A 25215-nucleotide genomic window follows, 5' to 3' on the forward strand; every position below is an offset into this window, starting at 1 on the left:
AAACCGTGTGGTAGTTCAGTTCAGTCGCTCAGTCGTGTCGGACTCTTTTCGACCCCATGAATCACAGCACGCCAGGCCTCCCTGTCCGTCACCAACTCCTGGAGTTCACTCAGACTCAAGTCCATCAAGTCCGTGATGCCATCCAGCCATCTCATCCTCTGTCGTCCCCTTCTCCTCCTGACCCCAGTCCCTCCCAGCATCAGGGTCTTTTCCAATGAGTCAACTCTTCGAATGAGGTGGCCAAAGTATTGGAGTTTCAGCTTTAGCATCAGTCCTTCCAAAGAAATCCCAGGGCTGCTCTCCTTCAGAATGGACTGGTTGGATCTCTTTGCAGTCCAAGGGACTCAAGAGTCTTCTCCAACACTACAGTTCAAAAGCATCAATTCTTCGGTGCTCAACTTTCTTCACAGTCCAACTCTCACATCCATACATGACCACAGGAAAAACCATAGCCTTGACTAGACGGACCTTTGCTGGCAAAGTAATATCTCTGCTTTTGAATATGCTGTCTAGGTTGGTCATAACTTTCCTTCCAAGGAGTAAGCGTCTTTTAATTTCATGGCTGCAGTCACCATCTGCAGTGATTTTGGAGCCCAAAAAATAAAGTCTGACAGTGTTTCCACTGTTTCCCCATCTATTTTTTTTTTTTTTTTTAATATGGAACGCTTCACGAATTTGCGTGTCATCCTTGCACAGGGGCCATGCTAATCTTCTCTGTATCGTTCCAATTTTAGTATATGTGCTGCCGAAGCGAGCACTCCCCATCTATTTCCCATGAAGTGATGGGCCTTAAAACTGCTCAGAAATAAAGTCCACTACAAAGTGGGAGGGGGGAAATGGTGTCTTTGTATCTTTTTGAGCTTTTTTCATACACTGTAACATTCATACACTGTATGAAATTCATACACTTTATACACTGTAAGATTCAGCCATATTTTATGTATTTAGTTCATTCATTTTCACTCTTGTATAAGATTCCAGCTGGTGAACATATCAGGTTTTGTCTGATTTCTCATGAATGGACATTTGGGTTTCTTCTAGGTTTTTGCTACTGTGAGCAATGCTATGAACATTTTTGTACTCTTCTGTTACAGATTTACAAGAGTTTTCTTTGGTTTGTGTGAGTCTATATGTAAAAGTAGTTTTGTTGAGTCATGGGGTAGTGAGTATTCAATTTTAGAAAATAATGTCAAATGTTTTTTTCAAAGTGGATACACAGATTTGCACTCCCATTAGGATTATATAGGAGGTTTTATGAGTGGATCCATAACTTCTTCAACACTTGCTTTGTCAGACTTTTTACACTTATCAATCAAAATGTTAGCTCACTGTGGACTTAATTTGCATTTAATAATCAATAAGATTGAGTGTCTCTTCATATTTCATAGCCATATGTGTTTCCTCTTCTGAAAAATGCCTGTTTATATCTTTTGTCCATTTCTCTATTAGGTTATATATGCTTTTTTTCATTGATTTTAAGGAATTCTTGATGCTGATCCTTTCTCAGTTATGTATATTGCAAATATCTTCTCCCAGTTTATAAGCTGTCTCTTTAAATGCCTTTAATGAACAAAAGTGCTTAATTTTTAAAATTATTTATTTATTTATTTTTGGCAGTACCTAGTGGCTTCCGAGATCTTAGTTCCTGGACCAAGGATTAAACCCACACCCTCAGCAGTGAAAGCACAGATTCCTAACCTTTAGACCACTAGGGAAGTCCCAAAAGTGCTTAATTTTAAAGTGGTCAAATCTGTTTGGAGTGTGTGTCTTGTTTAAGAAATATTTTCCTACCTCAACTTCTAAATCATGGATTCTAAAAGATACTCATCCATGGAGTCTACTAAAAGTTTTTAAACTTAATATTTGAAATTTAAGTCATTGATCTACCTGGAGTTAAATTTTATACAAATATAGGATAGGGATCCAATTTCATATTTTTCCACATTTATAATCATTATTTTAAAATTCCATTCATTGAACAGTTCCACACAGTGTTTCCCATTTGATCTGACATGCGCCTTGTGTCATCATGTAATTTGGGTCCTTAGAAGATCAAGAGATGCATTGAAGGAAAATTTGTGAAGGGTGAAATAGGACAGGAATAGGCAAAAATCCCACAAAACCTGTTGGACACTTGTGAAAAGGGAAGTGGGCAAGGAGGGTTGGCTAGGAATTGCCTCCAACTTGGTGCAACTTGGAGCTCACCTTGACGAGGTCATTGGAGACCCTGAGAGGAAAGTTTGCCTTTGAGTGGAGACCCATGTCAGACAGAAATGGCTCCACTCCTGTGCCCCTGCTGTCTCAGCCACTGGCTCAAAGCAGCCTTGGGTGAGAGCGTGGTCTCTGCACAAATGCTGCAGTGGCTATAAAGTTGCTGTCTTCTAATCTGAGTGAGACCTAGAGGTTGTCCACTAACTGTGCTGTGAGCCCCAGGTTCTCTTGGAGGGAATTTCGAGTAAGGTACCTTCATGGTTACCAGAGTCCTGTGCCAAAGTTTCTGACATGCACAGGTTTGTTTCCAGGCTCTCTGGTCTATGCCTGTTGTCAGCACAAAACTACCTTCTTCATGAGAAGTTCAAATCATAGGGTTAGTCTTCTCCTTTCTGCTTTTCCCTAGAAGAATCCATCTATTCTCGGTCCCTCTGTGCTCAGTCACTCGATCGTGTCTGACTCTTTGCAGTCCCATGAACTGTAAGCTGCCAGGTCCTCTGTCCCTGGGATTCTCCAGGCAAGAATACTGGATTGGGTAGAAAGAAAGAAAGTGAAGTCGCTCAGTAGTGTCTGACTCTTTGTGACCCCATGGACTGTAGCCTACCAGGCTCCTCTGTCCATGGGATTTTCCATGCAAGAATACTGGATCAGGTGGAGTAGGTTGCTATTTCTTACTCCAGGAGATCTTTCTGACCCAGGGATTGGGTGTCTTGTGTCTTTACCACTGCGCCACCAGGGTTCTCTTCCACATATGTTCTGAGGTTTTAAGTAGAGGAATAGTATCAGGCCTATACTGGAGCAGAAAAACTCAAGCAGGTGTCTAGATTATCACAGGGATGAAAGATTTCAGGCTGAGAGAGCTTCTGGGCTAAATTTCAACAAGAGAAAAGGAGTTACAAATTGAGTAGATTTAGGCATGAGGCAATGGCAACCCACTCCAGTACTCTTGCCTGGAAAATTCCATGGACGGAGGAGCCTGGTAGGCAGCAGTCTATGGGGTCACACATAGTCGGACATGACTGAGCGACTTCACTTTCACGCATTGGAGAAGGAAATGGCAACCCACTTCAGTGTTCTTGCCTGGAGAATCCCAGGGACGAGGGAGCCTGGTGGGCTGCTGTCTATGGGGTCGCACAGAGTCAGACACGACTGAAGTGACTTAGCAGCAGCGGGGAGTAGCAATGAAAAAGACAAAGTTATGGATACAAGATAACAGGATGGCAGTAAGGTGGGAGAAGGGAAAAAAAAAACAAGCTAACTCCCATGTTAATGGCTTGCCTATCTTCCCAGATGGTGAATTCTTTCACTGAGTTAGAAACACAGGAAGAATGGGTTTTAGGGAAAGTGCATTTGGTTTTGCTTTCAATGATTGCACATATATTTAAAGCTGCCCAGCATTCAAATGAATATGGAAGTCTAGAGCTCAGGGACCCAGACTAGCTACTGGAGTAAAAAATCTGTAGGTGTAACTGAGGTCTGAGGCGAGAGAAAGTATCCCCTGGGGAGTGTATGGAAGGAGGGCTGAGAATATGAGAGGACACTAACACATAACGAAAATCAAAGAAACGACCTTAAAAAATTGATAAAGATCAGTCAAAAGGAAAGGCTCCTACCCGAAACCCATTTGGATGGATACTATGGAAAATGCCAGAAAAAGTAAATAAAATAACAAGTGTTGGCGAGGATGAGCAGAAATTGGGACCCTTGGGCCCTGTCAATGGGAATGTAAAATGGTCCAGCCACTGTGGAAAACAGTATGGCAGTTCCTCAAAATTAAAAACAGAATTACCATATGAGTCAAGAATTCCACTTCTGAATATATACCCCCGAGAAATTAAAAGTAGGATCTCAAAGAGAAACCATACACCCATGTTTATCGCAGCATTACAACAGCCAAAAGGTGGAGGCAACACACGTGCCCACTGATGGATGGATGCATGAGCAAAACGTGGCCTATACGTGCAATGAAATTATTATTCACCTTTAAAAAGGAAGGCGGTTCCGACACATGCTACAACATGGATGAACCTTGAAGGCATCCTGCTAAGTGAAATAAGCCAGTCACAAAGGTCAAATATTGTATGGTTCTGCTTATAGGAGGGGCCTAGAATAGTCAAATTCAGAGAGTAGGTAGAGGGTGAGGGCTGGGGGTTTGGGGAGGATGCCGGTGTTTAATGGGAACAGAGTCTCAGTTTGAGATGATGAAAACGTTGCAGCGATGGATGGTGCTGATGGCTGTCTAAAATGAATGTGGTAAATGCCACTGAACTGTACACTTAAAAATGGTATCCATGGTAAATTTTGTTGTATATATTTTACCGCAATCTTTTAAAAAGAGTCCTAGAGACATTTTGTCAAGAAGATGAAATGTAATTAATACCAAGTTTGTTCGCTCTTACTGAAAGGAGAGCAAACAACTGAGGGAGAATTGGGAGATAATGTAAACAAGTACATGAAAAACCAAGCAGAAAATAAGACACTTACCAACTCCATGAAAAGAAAGTTATATTGGATAGGAGAAGTAATTGTATTGTTTGGCTCAGCTGTGCGTAACATTTACATGGTCATAATAATAAAGACACTGAAAATTGATTTAACCAAAATTATATTACAGCAAAATATGTTGTTGTGTGGTAGATGAGGGGTGAAAGATAAATTCTTATCTTTTATAGCCGAAGTCAATAGATAATACCTAAAATTGAGGAACCGGGAAATGGAAATGCAGTCAAGCTATTTAAAGATAGGGAGTAAATACTGAAAACAGATGATTCTGGGAAGAGGAAATGGAAGAGGTTCCAGAATTTCTGGTTTCCTGACAAGCCTTATACATGTTGATGTTTTAAAAACTACGTAGATAGAGCTGATAAAAATTAGAATTCATCTACAAAGAAAAGAAAGCATCAACATGGTTGCACCAATGGAAAAATTAACCCTCCCCTCCCCAGTGCTAAGCCTTAGACCTAAGAGGATGGCACCCCACTCCAGTACTCTTGCCTGGAAAATCCCCATGGACGGAGGAGCCTGGTAGGCTGTAGTCCATGGGGTCACTAAGAGTCGGATACGACTGATCGACTTCACTTTCACTTTTCACTTTCATGCATTGGAGAAGGAAATGGCAACCCACTCCAGTGTTCTTGCCTGGAGAATCCCAGGGATGGCAGAGCCCGGTGGGCTGCCGTCTATGGGGTCGCACAGAGTCGGACACGACTGAAGTGACTTAGCAGCTTAGCAGCAGACCTAAGAGGGTGCTGTAAATGATGAAAGACCTTTACTTTTTGTAAAATCTACCAACTAAAACATGTAGCAAAAGGCTGATCTAAATTAAAATCAGACAAATGAGGAACATAGACACGTTGAAAAACCAGCCCATAGCAATCTCAGCCTCTGCTGCGTGCAAAGTCATTTAGAAACAATTTCAAAAAGTCACCAACCTCTGATCTGATGAAAAGGGTCCTCAAGTCTGTGGTTTGTGACAGTGGGGACCAGGGTCTGTTAGGTTCTCCAGAGTCCTTAACGTGATGCTCTTTCCTATAGTCCTTCAACTCCCCCATCTCAAGTCTGTTAGATCAGGACCCTAAATTGAACACAATCATCAGTTAAGAGACTCTACATTAATTTCTCACCTCTAACCACTTTGGAAAACAATCTGGCAGTTACCTATAAAATTAAACATAAAAATTACTACATGATCCAGCTATCCCACTCTGATTTATTTACTCAAGTGAAATGAAAGTTTATACCCACACAAAACCCATATCAGGAATGTTTATAGAGCTGTATTCATAGTCACCAAACACTGGACATATCTTGTGACAATTTTATGCCAACTCGGTTAGACAGCAGTGCCCAGTTGTTTGGTCACACATTAGTCCAGATGCTGCTGTGGGGATATTTTTGTACATGTGACCAACATTTACAGTTTACTTAGTAAAGAAGGTTATCTTCAGTAATGTGGGTGGGCCTCATTAAATCATTTGAAGGTCTAAAGAGCAATCACTGACGTTTCCCAGAGAAGAAGAAATTCTGCCTTGAAAATGTAGCATAGAAGTCCTGCCTGTGTCTCCAGACTGCTGGCCTACCCTTCAGCTTTTGGACTTGTCTCACACTCATATGAACTAATTCCTCAGAATGAATTCTTTTTCGTGATAGACACAGATGCAGATATTGATACAGATGATATAGATAGGTATAGATGTATATATGCATCTATAGATGTATATATGCATGTATTATATGTATAAATATATATACATATATATGTGTGTATACAGGCTTCCCTGGTGGCCCATATGGTAATCAATCTGCCTCCGATGTGGGAGACCTGGGTTCAATTCCTGGGTCAGGAAGATGCCCTGGAGAAGAGAATGGCAACCCATTCCAGTATGCTTGCCTGGAGAATTCCATGGACAGAGGACCCTAGTGTGCTACAGTCCATGGAGTCACAAAGAGTCAGATACAACTGAGCAAGAGCGAGAGATGTGTATACACACACCCACACACATATATGTATCCTACTGGATCTACTTTTCTGGAGATTGACACATATCAGTCCTGATTGATATATATCCTAAATGTCCTTAAACTTCTGAATAAACTGATACACTATTCATACAATGGAATCCCACTTAACAATGAAAAGGAATGAAATTTGCATGCAACAAGAGGAATGAATCTCAAATGCATTATGCTTTATTCTTTCATTCAAAAGAAGCCAGGTTCCAAAGTCTTCATGCTGTGCGACTCCATTTATATGAAATTCTGAAAAAGACAAAACTGTAAGAATGAAAGACAGGTAAGTGGTTGCCAGAAGTTGAGGACTGGAGGAGGAGTTGACTATAGAAGAGTTTGTGGAGATTTGGGGCTATAATAGAACTGCTTTATAGCTTGATTTTATAATAGTTCAGTTCAGTGTGACTCTTTGCAACCCCATGGACTGCACCATGCCAGGCCTCCCTGTCCATCACCAACTCGTGTCCATTGAGTCGGTGATGCCATCCAACCATCTCAACTTCTGTCATCCCCTTCTCCTCCTGCCTTCAATCTTTCCCAGCATCAGGGTCTTTTCAAATAAGTCAGCTCTTTGTGTCAGGTGGCCAAAGTATTGGAGTTTCAGTTTCAGCATCAGTCCTTCCAATGAACACTCAGGACTGCTCTCCTTTAGGATGGACTGGTTGGATCTCCTTGCAGTCCAAGGGACTCTCAAGAGTCGTCTCCAACACCACAGTTCAAAAGCATCAATTCTTCACTGCTCAGCTTTCTCTATAGTCCAACTCTCACATCCATACATGGCCACTGGAAAAACCATAGCCTTGACTAGATGGACCTTTGTTGACAATGTCTCTGCTTTTTAATATGCTGTCTAGGCTGGTCATAACTTTTCTTCTAAGGAGTAAGCATCTTTTAATTGCATGGCTGCAGTCACCATCTGCAGTGATTTTGGAGCCCCCCAAAAATAAAATCTGTCACTATTTCCACTGTTTTCCCATCTATTGTCATAGTTACCTGACTACATAATAATTATACCATCATAAAAATATGCTAAAAATGCACAAGAGGCAATCATGTAAAGAAAATTATTCTACTGAAAATAAACTGTATGGTAACACAAAACTTCCTCCTTAATGATACATAGAGGTTGAGAATGAATCTGGAATATAATAATTATGTTAAAAATAGTTGTTGGGCTCCCCTTGTGGCTCAGTGCTTAGGAATCCATCTGCCAACGCAGAAGAAATGGGTTCGATCCCTGATCTGAGAAGATCCCACAGCTAAACCTGTGTGCCACAACTACTGAGCCTGTGCTCTAGAGTCCAGGAGCGGCAACTACTGAGCCCACGAGCCACAGTTTCTGAAGCCCAAGAGCCTAGAACCCGTGCTCCCCACCGGAGAAGCCACCGCGGTGAGAAGCCCATGCCCCACAACTAGAGAGTAGCCCCCGCTCTTTGCAGCTGGAGAGCAGCCCACGCAAGAGACCCAGCACAGCCTAAACTAATAAATAAATGCAATTTAAAAAATTGTTTTTGTTGTTCAGTTGTTTAGTTTTGTCTGACAGTTTGTGACCCAAAGAACTGTAGCATGCCAGGCTTCTCTGTCCTCCACTGTCTCCCAGAGTTTGTTCAAATTCATGTCCATTGAATCAGTGATGCCATCTAACTATTTCATCCTCTGGTGCCCTCTTCTCCTTTTGCCTTCAATTATTTCGCATCTCAGGGTCTTTTCCAATGAGTTGGCTCTTCTCAACTGGTGGCCAAAGTATTAGAGCTTCAGCTTCAGCAACAGCCCTTCCAATGATTATTCAGGGTTGATTAGGATATCAACATAAGACAATATGTATATAAAATAAATAATATGTACATTAAATTTAAGATATGTACCCTGCTGCTGCTGCTGCTAAGTCGCTTCAGTCATGTCCGACTCCGTGCAACCCCATAGACGCAGCCCATCAGGCTCCCCCATCCCTGGGATTCTCCAGGCAAGAATACTGGAGTGGGTTGCCATTTCCTTCTCCAATGCATGAAAGTGAAAAGTGAAAGTGAAGTCGCTCAGTCGTGTCCGACTCTTAGCGATCCCATGGACTGCAGCCCACCAGGCTCTGCCATCCATGGGATTTTCCAGGCAAGAATACTGGAGTGGGGTGCCATTGTACCCTACATAAGTTAAATATACTTTATTTTTTGTTTAGCTATTTTTATTTAAGATGTTTTTATAAAAAAATCCAAATACCAATAAAATGAGATGGTTAAAAACAACAAAAAATCCATGTTGTTGTTTGTGTCTTTAGTTTATTTTCACTGCTGTGTTACATTCCACTTTGTGACCATTGCAGTTTATTCATTCTTTCATTAATGTGCATTTTATGCTATCACTGGGCTTTCTTGGTGTCTCAGATGGTTAGGAATCTGCCTGCAATACTGGAGACCTTGGTTCGATCCCTGGGTTGGGAAGATCCCCTAGAGAAGGGAATGGCTACCCACTTCAGTCTTCTTGCCTGGAGAATTCCATGGACAGCAGAATCTGGCAGGCAGTCCATAGGGTTGCAAAGAGTGGACACAACTGAGTGACTAACACATTCACTATACTCTCACAAGTAGTGTTGTTGTGAATATTAAATAAAGTATTACTTAATATTTATCCTTTTCCTGAAAATCTACCACTATCCCTATTGACTACAAAATAAAACCCAAAGGGACCCCATGATTGCATCAATAGCTTGTCCTGGGCTCTAGCTTCTGTCTTGGTTCAGCCAATGGGGAGTACTGGCTAGTCTTGCCAGATAAAATACAAGACACCCAGTTAAATTTGAATTTCAGCAATATTTTAGCATAGGTATTTCCCATGTAATCTAGCAACCCTTGTATTAGGAGGTTAGAAGAAAGAAAAGACAGTATTTATTCCCACAACTTCCTACCCACTGGGTTGCTACCCTCAGCAGGTCATGTCCCCTAAAACATAACCAGCAGTCTTCAACATACAGCTCACCAGGTTCTCGTAATTGGTCCTCCTTCTTGCTCCGTCAGGCCTGAAAGTGGTAGTTGATAGCTCCCAGTTATTATTAGTACTAGGCTACTGTAGCAACTCCTCCTGTGGCTGTTACTAAACCCTGCCCACACTTTCGTAAATAGATCCCTGATTCGTTTCAGTTTCCCAGTTTGAGTGTTGTCTGTGTCCTGCAGATATGAGGCTGTTCCTGGCTTTTTGAGACAGAATAAGTAAATCTATCCTTACATTCCCATGGCAATTTGTGTAAACCCTTATGACTCCTGGTAAGACCAGAGTACAGGGCCTCTCCTGCAGCCCCACATATCAGATCCATTTAAGCCCCTCTGATTCTTTCTCTCTTTGTGACTACCATCTCCTTCGGAGCAGGAAAAAACAAAACAAAAAAACTATCCCACAGACCTCATGGCTTCCTTTCCTCTCTGCACCTTTTGGTATGAGCTCTGTATTCTGAGTCCTCCAGGCTCTTGGTCTCTGAGACCTCAGGAAATCTTTCCTCTCTCAATAAACCCAGCTCTTGCAACTGAAAAGTGCAGTTCTCAAGACCAGTGTCTTACCTGTTTGAAAAATCCACTCAGATGCTCTGTGAACTGCTGTAACGGTCCTAATTCCTGACACACTCTGGCCTGAGATGATAAATAGCCTGTGTTTTGCTCAGTCATGTCCCTCTCTCCATGGCCCTGTGGGCTGTAGCCCACCAGGCTCCTCTGTCCACGGAGTTTTCCAGGCAAGAATACTGGAGTGGGTTGCCATGCCCTTCTCTAGGGGATCTTCCTGACTCAGGGACTGAACCCATGTCTCTTGTACCTTCTGCCCTGGCAGGCAGATTCTTTACCACTAGAGCCACTTGGGAAACTTGAGATGATAAATGTCATGGCATTTATGGATAAGAGCCACAGGGCAGTAACACAATACTGTGATTAAACAAAAACCTCAGCTATCTCTAAATTTTATCTCACTGTGTGGTACTTAGTGCAGTGAGAGTTATAGTACAGTGTAGTTTAGTACAGTGAGAGTTGAGCAATCGTGCTCAAGAAAGATGAAAAAAGAATTAAAAATCGTTATCTCCAGGACTTCCCTGGCAGTCCAGTGGTTAAGACTTCGCCTTCCAATGCAGAGGGTATGGGTTTGATCCCTGGTATGGATGTGAGAGTTGGACCATAAAGAAGGCTGAACGTCAGAATAGATGCTTTCAAATTGTGATGCTGGAGAAGACTCTTAAGAGTCCCTTGGACAGCAAGGAGATCAAACCAGTCAATCCTAAAGTAAATCAAACCTGACTATTCATTGGAAGGAATGATGCTGAAGCTCCAATATTTTGGCCACCTGATGTGAAGAACTGACTTATTGGAAAAGACCCTGATGCTGGGAAAGATTGAAGGCAGGAGGAGAAGGTGGCCACAGAGGATGAGATGGTTGGATGGTATCACTGACTCAATGGACATGAGTTTGAGCAAACTGCAGGAGATGGTGAAGGACAGGGAAGCCTGGCGTGCTGAAGTCTATGGGGTCAAAAAGAGTCAAACACGACTTATTGACTGAACAACAACAATGGGGAACTAAGATCCCATGTGCCTTGTGGCCAAAAAGCTTCTTAAAAATAATTACCCATAATTGAACATATCGTCTGGGCTGGCAGACAGTGCCCATCTTCACCACACCTGCAAGGGAAGGGAGGTACTGTTTCAGTGCCCACCTTCCGCCCTGGCTCTGTGATTCGTGCCAGGGCTGGGAGTCTGCAAGCTCCAGATCTTCTCTCACAGCTGGCCAAAAAAGGGCCACAAGGGGGAGTGTAGAAGGCAGAAGGGAGTTCTTCCTATTTGTTTGCCGGGAACAGCAGATGGTTCCAATTTCCAACTTCTTTCCACATTCCCAGCATGGCTGGGTAGTACCCACATTTCAGCTGTCTACACCCCAGCTCCATGAGGGCCCTCCTCCAAGGTCCTGAGCAGTAGCTGGAGATCCCATAGGTCCTTGTGATCAATTGTTACACCAGTGACCCTTGATGGATGATAACATCTTGAGGTCAGTGCCCTTGTGGAGTCCCCTCACCGTAACTCAGGCTAGGCCAAGTGATCTGCTGTGGTCGGTGGGATATCAGCTAATAAGAGGCTGGGTCAGAACTTTTGCTTTGGGGCTCATTTTCTTGGACTGTTGCTGTATGCTGTTCAGTTGCTCAGTCGTGTCTGACTCTGCGACCCTGTGGACTATAGCAAGCCAGGCTTCCCTGAGGGAGCGCCATTTAGCTTCCTTGAGGATGAACAGACAGAGGGAGACAGGCCAACCCCTCAGCATGTCTCAGCCTGCTTTCCAGCAAAAGCTTGCAGCACGAGTGAGCCCGGGTGAGACCCGCAGAAGAACTGTCCAGCTAACCCACGCAATGTGAAGTCTCTAAGCTTTGAGGCGGTTTGTTGAGTAGCAATAGATGACTGAGGCAGTTTTGATAACCCCAACCTCTTCTTTCCACCAAAGGAATGGTAGCTGCTGCTTGTGGTTATTATCTCTAGCTTCAGAATACCTATTTTTGTCTTTTTTAGTCCTCCAACACGTGTACCAAGTTCCCCCAACTTCTCTTTGTTAAACCAACTAATATAATTTCTGTTTTGCTAACTGGATCCTAAGCCAGTATTATTATACCCATTGTACAGATGAGAAAACTGAGGCTCAGAAATTAAGAAATAGGTCACTGTTAAGGGTTCTGAACTGATTCCAGAGTCCTTGCTATACTTTATATTAGAGTATTTGTCTACAGCAATAGATACTTGTACTAGATAATAAGTTGTTACAGGTTGTTATGTGACAATTATTTGCAGTTGATGTCACATAAGAAGGATTCTGTTCAACATCTAGAAGTCTCCAGCGTGTGAGCCAGCAGAGGGAGCTCTGTGCCCGCCAGCTGACCCAGTGGGGAGCAAGGGTGACAATACTCACCATCTGAAAGGCTTGGACAGAGGGGACTGTGAGCTCCTGGAGGAGAGGGGAAAGGAAGCCATGTAACATTTATGAAGCCTCCAGAACTCTGTCAATTTCACTTATAAAATAAGTCCACTCTCTTTGGAGTGGACTGTCCTCCAAGAGAAGGAATTCAGTGTCCTTCCTGTCCTCCTCTGGCCCTACGCCTGATTCCACCAAGGTCAAGAGGAGTTTCTCTGGAACTCAAGATGGACCACACCTGCCAGTGGACAGTTACTCAGTTAAAGGGACCTTGGGTGGAGTGTGGCTCTTGCCTCTGCCCCTTCCTGTGAAATGATAGCAGGAGTAGGAAAGGGCAGGCCTGCTCTTTCCCCAAAAGCACGTGACCAAACCACCTCTCCTCCCTTCCCCTTTCTCCTCCAGACCTGCACCAGCTCTGCACTTCGCTCCCTGGCTCTTGCCACTGGTTGTATTTCTGCCTGATGATGGATCTGTGTGAAAGCTGACTTTTCCCCTTATCATGATTGCAAAGTCTGACACTCAAATCTAAGTTCTGGGGTAAGAAATACTAGACTTCAGAACCTGTAAGCAGGCCTCAGGGTCCAACCAACATGGACAAGAGGGGCAGTACCCATGCAGCCCACCTTACCTCCTTTCTCTGCCGTGGGGTTTGGAGCAAACAGTCAATGATTCCTTGGCCTCTCACTTACCTGCGTTGCCTTCTATTTTGGAACTACGTCTAGTTAGAGAAGGGCTTCCCTGGTGGCTCAGATCGTAAAGTGTCCGCCTGCAATACGGGAGACCTGTGTTCAATCCCTGGGTCGGGAAGATCCCCTGGAGAAGGAAATGGCAACCCACTCTAGTACTCTTGCCTGGAAAATTCCATGGACAGAGGAGCCTGGTAGGCTACAGTCCATGGGGTTGCAAAGAGTTGGACACGAATGAGTGACTTCACTTTCACTTTCACTAGAGAAGATAGGCCAAAGGTAGAATTTAGGACTTCTGGACTTGCCCTAACTAAATTGTCTTTTTTTTTTTTAAGTTGAAAATTTTTTTACTGCTTCTCCACTTTTTAAAAATTATTTTTTTTTAATTGCAGTGTAATTACTTTACAGTGTTGTGTTATTTTCTGCTGTATAACAGCATGAATCACCTGGGAATCATATATCCCACCTTTCTAAGAGCTTCCCTCCCACCGCCTCATCCTACCCCTCTAGGTCATCACCAAAACGCCATGTTAAAATATGATGTCATATGTAACACATACCAAAGAATGTAATATATATGACCATGTCAAGGATAATAAAGTGAATACTTACCACCCCACCTAAGAATTAGTACATTACCCACCCCCAGGTTTCTCTATCCATATGTTCCCTCTCCTCTCATCCATCTCTACTCCTTTAAGTTAAGGGGTAGTTTAAACTAGGCTGAGTCTTTTTCCATTCACTTCTGCTTTCAAGTACTAATTTATCACAATTCTATTTCTTCTTTAATTACATTGACACTTTTTAAAATGTTCAGGCCCTCAATTTGGATTTATTTCATTATTTTCTCATAATTATATTCAGGTTAAATATTTTTGGTAGGAATTCCTTGTAGGTGATGCTGTGTCCTCAATATATCCCATTAGAAGCTACCTGGTGTTGATTTGTCCCATTACTGGCCATATTAAGGAAGATGTGAAGAAGATAATTGGTGAAGATGTCCACCAGATTTCTCCTTTGGAAAGACACTTCTTACTGTTTGTAATTATTAAGTAATTCATGATGTGATCATTTGAGCGGATGTAAATATCCTTTCCCCCAGCATTGTTTAACCAGTGGTTTTACACTCATTGATGATTCTTCCTTGAATCAATTAGTACAATAGTGGTTCCAGGACTTCCCAGGTAGCACAGAGGCAAAAAATCTGCCTGTCAATGCAAGAGACACAAGAGACATGGGTTCGAACACGGGGTCAGGAAGATTCCCTGGAGTAGGAAATGGCAACCGTCTCCAGTATTCTTGCCTGGAAAATCCCATGGACAGAGAAGCCTGGCGGTCTGCAGTCCATAGGGTCGCACAGAGTTGGACACGATTGAAGCGACTTAGCATACACGCCAACTAGAGTCTCACAGGACAGGGAGCAAGTCTCACTCTTCGGTCCACTGCATCTCCAGCTCTCAGCGCAGCGCCCAGTGCATTCAGTAGGCTTCACATGTCAGGTTGAGGTCCGCCCTGGGCCCTGGAGCAGACTCTTTTCTTATGCTCCAAGGTAACCCGAAGCTCAGCAGAATCACCGGAGCTGCTGCTCCGGCTCAGCCCAGCTCCGACCATCCAGTCTACTCTCGGAATTTAAATAGACCCCAGGAGCCAAGAAGGAGTTGAAATGCAGAGCTAGCAACAGTTTACCTCCATAAATTCGACTCCCTGTTGCTCACAGTATTAACTCTGGTTTCAGGCACTTCCACTTCAATTAAGACTTGGCACACTTCAAAATACCTCTGAACAGCAGGACATTGATTGAATTTCGAGGTGCCAGGAAGCCAAATGGAAAAATAACACTAAAACCACTGGTCCTTTTACATTGTCGTTAAAAGTGTAAACAAACAGCTATTACACTTCTTTTAATCTTGATTCTGTTCCAAATTAACCTGGAATAAATATAGCAACTTCACAGTTTTTAAGCGGCCCCATTAGGCATGTCCAGACCAGTCTACAGCACTCTTGACCTGAGGTTCCAGTTTGTCTCTCTGCACCACTCTGGGTACACAATGTGGGTCAAATCTATAAGATTTTGTAAATGTTGTAGAGGATGTTTGAATTATTCAAATGGTTGTTTTCATGTATGTTCAAATATAGAAGCTCTGGACAGTTTGTAATTATATATTTTATTTAAAAATTTTTTCAATTAAAAACATTTTTACAGAGAGCTTCAAAATAGGTTATTTTATTTATTAATTTAGTTTTTGGCTAGTAGGATCTTAATTCTCTGACTAGGGATCAAACTGGCATGCCTTACATTGGATACATTGAGAACGCTGAGTCTTAACCTCTGGACCTCCAGGGAAGTCCCCAAGTTCCAGGCAATCTTCCTGACCCAGGGTTCGAACCAGTGTCTCTTGAACTATAATTCAAGCATTATAGTTTAAATGCTCTCCTTTGGTCATATAAATTATGGTACCTATTCAATGAAATAGTGCCCAGTTATTTAAAAAGAATGTGGGAAATCAATATGCTTGAATGTGGAAACATGCCCAAGCTTATTAAGTGAACACAAGCAAGTTGCAGAGCATTACGTGTAACATCTATCTGTGTGGATGTGTACGTAGATACATTTTCTTGTAAGCACAGAGTATTTCTGGAAAGAGACCCTACACCATGTCTGGGAGTAGAATGGCTATGATGACTATCATTAACATACATGAGGTGCTTGCTCTCTGCCAGGCATTGCACCAAGCATTTCCCCCACCCCCTCTCTATGTGGACCATTTTTAATAATATTTATTGAATTTTTTATAGTGTTGCTTCTGTTTTATGCTTTGGTTTTTTGTCCATGAGGCATATGGGATCTTAGCTCCCCAACCAGGGATTGAACCTGCAGCCCCTACATTGGAAGCTGAAATCTTAACCACTGGACCACCAGGCAAGTCCCTGCACCATGCGTTTTTCAATACTTTCATTTACTCTCCACAGTAACCCCAAGAGGAAGCTATTACTATGATCTCTCGATTACAGATGGGGAAACTGCGGCCGGGGGCAGAAAAGCGACTCAGTTTCAGTATCCTAGACTCTTTTTTCTTTTTTTTAACTTTGAATCTACATTGTTTCTCTCATAAAATCTTTGCCTCTTGGATTTTGAAACTGAGAAGGGCAGTGAAAAGGTTCAAGCCCAGCAAGTTCTCTAATGACAGTGAATGAAATTTCAAGTTGCATCACTTCTCGCTGCATGCACTCTTTTCTGGCAGCCTTGCGTGCAGAAGGCGATCAGAAGGGTCTCAGTGGAAGCAGGAAAGAGGAGAGGCCAGTGGGAGGCCCTGCTCTTGTTTCCTTAGCGTGTGATTATAGATGAGCCGACCCCACTGCCATGAGGGTGACAGTAAGGAGGCCTCAAAACTGAAGGGTAACACTGTCTCTCAGTACCCTAAATAATGCAAGATTAGCCACTGGCTGCAAACTTTTATCCAGGGGCACCTGGATAAAACCCAATACCGTCCAATACTCACCATGATGCCAGATCTTCCACTAATACTTCATTTGACACTCACAATAACCCGTGGACTCCCTAATCCCCATTTTAACAACTAGGAGTCCTGCACTTCATGAAACTCTGTAATTTAAGGTCCACAGCAAACTGCAAGATTAGGACTTGAACTCAGGTCTATCTGCTTCCCCCTGAACTCCTACTGTGGGCTTCCCATGATGAGCTGATGGTAGCTGGGTGTCACAAATTTCATAGGTTCAGCACGACTTACTTAGCACATGGGCTCAGTCGCTCAGTCATGTCTGACTTTTGCAACCCCATAGACTATAACCTGCCAGGCTCCTCTGTCCATGGACTTTTCCAGGCAAGAATACTGGCATGAGTCGCCATTCCCTTCTCCAGGGGATCTTTCCAATCCAGGGATCAAACCCGAGTCTCCTGAGTCTCCTACATTGGTAGGTGGATTCTTTACCACTGAGCTACATGGGAATCCCCTTACAAAGCATCCCTCACCCAAATTGTGTAGGACACAAAAAGTGAACAAGTGCAAGGCTCCCACCTCATGAGCCAGCCTCTGTCTGCTCTCAAGTCTTCTTCACTGAAGGATCGCTGGGCAAAGTGGCCTCTGCTCCCAGATCGCCCAAGGGCCACCTGCCTAATGACCTCTGAAACTGCCCTGAATCTTATTCTACAGCTGAGACCTTCCTGGACTGACGGCTATATCCTAGAATTTCCAAGTGGGCTCTGCTGCCTCAGCCTCCCATGGACTGGCCACTGTTGCACTCATGGACTCTGATATTAATACTCAGGCCCCATGTGCTAGAGATCCAGCACTCTAGCGATCAGGCCCTCTAGAGATCCAGCTTGGAAATGCAACAGCGTGGCCTCTGCATTTCTTGGGAGGGCTCATGGAGCTCTGAATCTCATGCCCTAGAAGTCTGGTGTCTTGGAGATAAGCTCCTGGGGCAGTTCCTAAAGGACTTTCTGAGGCTAAAAATGATGGTGATGGACAAAGCTAGTCTCCTGCCACTCCCACTTGAACATAGGGGCAGCCTGGAGACTCGGGCACACACACACATTTCATAGCTCTGGGTCCTGGTTTGCTCTTCCCTCTGCCTGAAATGCCCTCCCTTCCCTTGGGAATTCAGTTCAGATGTCACACCCTCAACTCCAAGCTGAGCTACTGCTTTCACGGCACCGGAGTCAACTGCCAACTTCCTGCAGTGAATCTCGTCTTCTCCTTTGCACTGCCAGCTTTTAAGGATGGGGCCCGGATTCGGTCACCCCCGGTTGCTCAGAGAGTCTCACCTGACACCTGGCTCACTGCGGCCGCTCAGAGCAGGCAGGTGGCCCTGGCCGGCACCTGTTGCTCTGAGCCTCCGGGCGGCCTGTTCCTTGTGCGGCTCAAGGTTCCCATTGTGCAGACACATTACATAAGTGTGCAAGGCTTGTGTTTGTGGCTTATCTGAGTTTCATCTGCAGAAGCCATAATTGAAATAGCTTCCACGATGGGAAAATCACTTCTAGAATTCAATTTCCAAGCTTGTGGCCTGGATCGTTCAAGCTGATTACAGGAAACGACTGGAGCGCTAATGCTCCCCATGCTGCATCCAGATGGGTGTGTTTACTAGGCTAAGAAATGTTAATCCTGTCTTTGGCCCCAGAAATATCTGGCCTCCTCTTTAGAGGAAAATAGAAAAATAGGGTCATATAGCCAGCTAGGCTTAATTATATTCCTCTAAAAGAATGCTGTTTTCAAAACAAAGCTGGGGGAGGAGGTTGCAATTCTAATAGTGTGCTACTGACACTGATTTCTCTAAAAAATTCAGAAAAAGAGTTGTGAGTAGTCAGTCTTCAGCTCCATCACAAGGCTGGCCAAACATCCAGAGTCTGAATGCTTACTGAATGCTGGAGGAGCGTGCCTGGGGAAAGGAGCCGAGGTCTGAATCTGCTCTCCTCTGAAGGATGTGAGTAACAGCGTGCGTGTGATCAAATGACAAAAAGGAGAACTGACACAGTCCTGGCTTCTGGCCAAGCACCATGCTAAAATCTCTGCATCCTTTACATGATTTGATCTGATGACTCTTTGAAGGAGATTATTATACTAACTCCCTTGCAGCTCAGAAAACCAAGAATCAAAGAGTGGCATGCTCACGGACTTCCCTTGTGGTCTAGTGGTTAACACTCCTCACTCTCAATGCAGGGGTCCTGGGTTCGATCCCTGGTCAGAGAACTAGAATCCACATGCTGCAACTAAAGATCTTGCATGCCTGCACCTCAGTTGCTTCAGATGTGTCTGACTTTTTGCTACCCCATGGGCTGTAGCCCACCAGACTCCTCTATCCATGAAATTTTCCAGACAAGAATACTGGCATAGGTGGCCATTTCCTTCGCCAGGAGTATCTTCCTGACGCAGGGATTGAACCCACATCTCCTGCATCTCCTGCATTTTCTTTACTGCTGAGCCACTGGGGAAGCCCTAAAGATCCTGCATGGGGCAACAAAGATTCAGCCCAGTCAAAGGGGGGAAAAAAAACAGTGGCCTGTCCTAAGTTGCAGGCATTCCTACGTGCTTTGCAAACACTTTCTACAACTTCAAACAATTTTTTTAACTTCTCCATGGTGGCAATACAACCAGCCCTGCCTCTGTGTGGCCACCTCTGTCCCATGCAGGGAGAATTCAAGTTTTTCGGGCTGCAAGATTGCGGTAGGACAGCAGGTGCCCTCTTCTCCCCAGGATACATTCTTCCACCCAGTGCTCAAGACAGAGGAGACAACAGATTCATTAACCGAAAGAGTGACCCAACACCAGCCAGCCCTGTCTAAGCTCTCTGAGAGTCTGACTTGGGTTGTGAGTGCAGGGAGTTAGCATGGAAAGGAACAGAGCTTTTGAAGCCCTGTAGCCCTGGCATGGAAGTATTTCCAGGCCTCGCCTCCCAGCTTCCCACTGATGCTAGGGAGATAGCTAGCAAGAAAGGAAGAGTCCCTCTTTGTCAATTAAGAATGCTATCTCCTGGGAATTCCCTGGTAGTCCAGTAGTTGGGACTCTGCGCTTCCAGTGCGGGGGCTGAGAATCAATGCCCAGGCAGGCATAGATCCCAAATGCCACAGCTAAAGATCCCACGTGCAACTAAGACCCAGCACAGCCAAATTAAAAAAAAAAAAAAAGCCACCTCCTGATGCTAGTGCCAGAAGAGAGTGCTGAACTGTGGTCCCTAACTCAGCCCTGTGACTCAGCTCACAGCCCCCTGCCTCCCAGACACTGTTTGTGGGGCGCTGTAATTAGTTAATGAACCATCTGAATGATATTTCTCTAGTCATTCAACCAGCCCCCCCTCCTCAGGGTGCTAATTGTGTTTGAGGTTATTTAAAAACATTATCGGATCCAAATAGAGTTTACATCAGCAGACAGCGTGATTAGCAATTCTGCTCTCCCTGGTGTTTCTCAGCTGTGCTGCGAACTGCGTGGTGAGTTGTGCAAAAATGGCTTCTGCAGCCTCGGCTCCCACTCCCCAACCCCAGGGGTCTTCTCTGAAACAACCAGCTGCCTGAGAAGGGAGGTCATAATAGCAAAAGTAACTTGTGGCCAGAATCCAGTTGACCTTCGTTTAGAACAGATTGTCAGAAGAGTTGCTCCATTAACTTGATCATCTCCTCTTTAGATGAGAATTCACTCTCCGCCCCACCCCCAACCCCCAGTCTGAACCTCATGGGATGTGGGATCTTAGTTTCTGGACTAGGGATCAAACCTGCGCCCCCTGCTGTGGAAGCCTGGAGTCTTAACCTCTCACTCTCTTTTACCTTTTTACTTTACAAGAAAATATTGTGACATTAATCTTGGTCTACCATCCCTTAACACCTTTTATGGAAAATACTGGAGTGATACAGTTAAAAACATATACCTATGCTTACTTAACATCTCTAAGCCTCCATTTCTTCGTAAAATGGGCATCATCATAGTGATTCTAACAGGGGCTAATATTTTAGCGCTTATTATGTGTCAGGCACTGTTCCAAGTATTTTACACGAATTATCTCTTGTGAGCCTCAGGACAACTCTGTGAGATAGCATGATTAGGTAATATAACTAGATGCCTGTGATGATCCTCGGGCTTCCCAGGTGGTGCTAATGGTAAAGAACCTGCCTTCCAATGCAGGAGACTTAAGAGACATGGGTTGCATCCCTGGGTCGGGAAGATTCCCTGAAGGAGGGCTCGGCAACCACTCCAGTATTCTTGCTTGGAGAATCCCATGGACAGAGGAGCCTGGTAGGTTACAGCCCATAGTACTGCAAAGAGTCGGCTACAACTGAAGTCACTTAGCACAACCTGATGACCCTCACTCTTTGTGTCAAGAAACGGAGTCATGGAGTCATGGAGAGGGCTAGTAACTTCTCCAAGATCACTCCCCTGCAAGTAACGGAGCCCAGATCCAAATTCAGGAAACTGATTCTATGTAAAAACTACTCCCAGTTCAGTTCAGTCATCTCTGACTCTGCGACCCCATGGACTGCAGCACGCCAGGACTCCCTGTCCATCACCAACTCCTAGAGCTTGCTCAAACTCATGTCCATTGAGTCGGTGATGCCATCCAACCATCTCGTCGTCTGTCATCCCCTTCTCCTCCTGCCTTCAATCTTTCCCAGCATCAGGGTCTTTTCCAATGAATCAATTCTTCGAATCAGGTAGCCAAAGTATTGGAGTTTCAGCTTCAGTGTCAGTCCTTCCAAGGAATATTTAGGACTGATTTCCTTTAGGATGGACTGGTTGGATCTCCTTGCAGTCCAAGGGACTCTCAAGAGTCTTCTCCAACACCACAGTTCAACAGCATCAATTCTTTAGCGCTCAGTTTTCTTTATGGTCCAACTCTCACATCCATACATGACTACTGGAAAAACCATAGCTTTGACTAGACGGACATTTGTTGGTAAAGTAATGTCTCTGTTTTTTAATATGCTGTCTAGGTTGGTCATAACTTTTCTTCCAAGGAGCAAGTGTCTTTTAATTTCATGGCTGCAGTCACCATCTGCAGTGATTTTGGAGCCCAGAAAAATAAAGTCTAACACTGTTTCCACTGTTTCCCCATCTATTTCCCATGAAGTGATGGGACCAGATGCCATGATCTCAGTTTTCTGAATGTTGAGTTTTAAGTCAGCTTTTTCACTCTTCTCTTTCAGTTTCATCAAGAGGCTCTTTAGTTCCTCTTTGCTTTCTGCCATAAGGGTGGTGTCATCTGCATATCTGAGGTTATTGATATTTCTCCCAGCAATCTTGATTCCAGCTTGTGCTTTATCTAACCCAGCATTTCACATGTTGTACTCTGCATAGAAGTTAAATAAGTAGAGTGACAATATACAGCCTTGATATACTCTTTTCTCAATTTGGAACCAGTCTGTTGTTCCATGTCTGGTTCTGTTCCTTCTTGACCTGCATACAGATTACTCAGGAGTCAGGAAAGATGGCCTGATATTCCCTTCTCTTCAAGAATTTTCCACAGTTTGTTGTGATCCACACAGTCAAAGGCTTTGGTGTAGTCAATAAAGCAGAAGTAGATGTTTTCTGAAATTCTCTTGCTTTTTTTAATGATCCAACGAATGTTGGAAAATTGATCTCTGGTTTCTCTGCCTTTTCTAAATCCAGTTTGAACATCTGGAAGTTCTTGGTTCGTGTGCTGTTGAAGCCTTACTTGGAGAATTTTGAGCATTACTTTGCTATCGTGTAAGATGAGTCCAATTGTGCGATAGTTTGAACATTCTTTGGCATTGCCTTTCTTTGGGATTGGAATGAAAACGGACCTTTTCCAGTCCTGTGAACACTGCTGCGTTTTCCAAATTTGCTGGCATATTGAGTGCAGCACTTTCACAGCATCATCTGTTAGGATTTGAAGTAGCTCAGCTGGATTTCCATCACCTCCACTACCTTTGTTTGTAGTGATGCTTCCTAAGGCCCATTTGACTTCTCATTCCAGGATGTCTGGCTCTAATAACCTACTCTACTACTCTGCTTTTTCCATATGGCTGTGAGGACTCAGTGAGATTCACTAAATATTTACCGTGTGCCAAGTACTGTCACAGGTGTTAGAGTTAAAGACAACCCACCCCACCCTGCCTTATAGATACCACATCCAAGAAGAGAAGATTATCCACTTAAAGCTTTTAGTGTAACCCTCAGGAGAAGGCCAGTGCTCAGTTCCAAGTGTTAGGGTTTTAGAAGTTTCCACATGGTATTTTAGTTACTTATATACACGTTTTTTTAATTATCTACTTATTTATTTATTTGGCCAGTATGGGTTTTAGGTGTGGCATGCGGGATCTTTAGTTGCAGCATGCAAACTCAGTTGTGGCATGTGGGATCTAGTTCCCTGACCAGGGATTGAACCTGGGCCCCTGCATTGGGAGTGCAAAATCTTAGCCACTGGACCATCAGGGAAGTCCCTATATACATGTTATAATGCTCCCACTAGATTATAAATTCCTCGGTGGCAAGAATAATTTCTGATTCCTTTCCGTATGTTTTCTAACTCCTTACACATAGTAGGAAGTCAATAAATATTTGTTCAGTAAACAAACCCTATTGATCCTGAATGTATGTGAAAGAGTTGCAAAAAGTGCTTTATCCATGTATTAATGCAAATGTTTTCAATGTAAAGTTAATCTATTGGGATTACATGCTCAGTTGCGCAGTCATATCTGACTCTTTGTGACCTTATGGACCGTAGCCCTAGAGAACCAGGCTCCTCTGTCTATGGGATTTTACAGGCAAGAATACTGGACTGGGTAGCCATTCCCTTCTCCAGGGGATCGTCTCAACCCAGTGATTGAAACTGGGTCTCCGGCATTGTAGGCAGATTCTTTACCATTGGAGCCACCAGGGAAGCCCTATGGTTCCAATGGAGCAATTGCTAATCCCAAGGCATAGGCTGTCCCTAGAAGTGGGTGCAAACCTACCAACTACACAAGGTAGCAGTGAGTAAATAGTATTTACACACGAGCCAGTACAGGGAGTTTTTATTGTAAAGAATTTATTATTGTAGATCAACAAAAAACTGTGTTAGTTAGCCGTATTGCTGCATTTCAAATCCTAAAAGATGATGCTATGAAAGTGCTGCACTCAATATGCCAGCAAATTTGGAAAACACAGCAGTGGCCACAGGATTGGAAAAGGTCAGTTTTCATTCCAATCCCAAAGAAAGGCAATGCCAAAGAAGGCTCAAACTACCGCACAATTGCACTCATCTCACACGCTAGTAAAGTAATGCTCAAAATTCTCCAAGCCAGGCTTCAGCAATACGTGAACCGTGAACTTCCAGATGTTCAAGCTGGATTTAGAAAAGGCAGAGGAACCAGAGATCAAATTGCCAATTTCCGCTGGATTATCAAAAAAGCAAGAGAGTTCCAGAAAAAAAAATCTATTTCTGCTTTAGTGACTATGGCAAAGCCTTTGACTCTGTGGATCACCACAAACTGTGGAAAATTCTTAAAGAGATGAGAATACCAGACCACCTGACCTGCCTCTTGAGAAATCTGTATGCAGGTCAGGAAGCAACAGTTAGAACTGGACATGGAACAACAGACTGGTTCCAAATAGGAAAAGGAGTACGTCAAGGCTGTACATTGCCACCCTGCTTATTTAACTTATATGCAGAGTACATCATGAGAAATGCTGGGCTGGAAGAAGCACAAGCTGGAATCAAGATTGCCGGGAGAAATATCAATAACCTCAGATATGCAGATGACACCACCCTTATGGCAGAAAGTGAAGAGGAACTAAAAAGCCTCTTGATGAAAGTGAAAGAGGGGAGTGAAAAAGTTGGCTTAAAGCTCAACATTCAGAAAACGAAGATCATGGCATCTGGTCCCATCACTTCATGGCAAATAGATGGGGAAACAGTGGAAACAGTGTCAGACTTTATTTTTCTGGGCTCCAAAATCACTGCAGATGGTGACTGCAGCCATGAAATTAAAAGATGCTTACTCCTTGGAAGAAAAGTTATGACCAACCTAGATAGCATATTGAAAAGCAGAGACATTACTTTGCCAACAAAGGTTCGTCTAGTCAAGGCTATGGTTTTTCCTGTGGTCATGTATGGATATGAGAGTTGGACTGTGAAGAAGGCTGAGCGCCGAAGAATTGATGCTTTTGAACTGTGGTGTTGGAGAAGACTCTTGAGAGTCCCTTGGACTGCAAGAAGATCCAACCAGTCCATTCTGAAGGAGATCAGCCCTGGGATTTCTTTGGAAGGAATGATGCTGAAGCTGAAACTCCAGTACTTTGACCACCTCATGAGAAGAGTTGACTCATTGGAAAAGACTCTGATGCTGGGAGGGATTGGGGGCAGGAGGAGAAGGGGACGACAGAGGATGAGATGGCTAGATGGCATCACTGACTCAATGGACGTGAGTCTGGGTGAA

General features: G+C 43.8%; 1 long non-coding RNA gene and 2 other non-coding genes across 3 annotated transcripts in view; all 3 read right to left on the reverse strand.

The window, feature by feature from the left end:
- Positions 1–651: 651 nt before the first annotated feature.
- Positions 652–758, reverse strand: LOC112581666. Its single transcript, XR_003106286.1, has one exon. It is a non-coding gene; the product is annotated as a U6 spliceosomal RNA (small nuclear RNA).
- Positions 759–2601: 1843 nt separating this feature from the next.
- LOC112581625 overlaps positions 2602–25215 on the reverse strand; it is a 37692-nt gene continuing 15078 nt past the window's right edge. Inside the window, exons 3-4 of the long non-coding RNA XR_006548090.2 lie at positions 5643–5785; positions 2602–2737 (exon numbers count right to left, since the gene is read on the reverse strand). This is a non-coding gene — a long non-coding RNA (uncharacterized LOC112581625). The remainder of the gene's footprint in view (positions 2738–5642; positions 5786–25215) is intronic.
- TRNAG-CCC lies at positions 23162–23233 on the reverse strand. The gene has a single exon. It is a non-coding gene; the product is annotated as a tRNA-Gly (tRNA).

Source organism: Bubalus bubalis, chromosome 23 (assembly GCF_019923935.1).
Source record: "Bubalus bubalis isolate 160015118507 breed Murrah chromosome 23, NDDB_SH_1, whole genome shotgun sequence".
NCBI classification, from domain to species: Eukaryota; Metazoa; Chordata; class Mammalia; order Artiodactyla; family Bovidae; genus Bubalus; species Bubalus bubalis.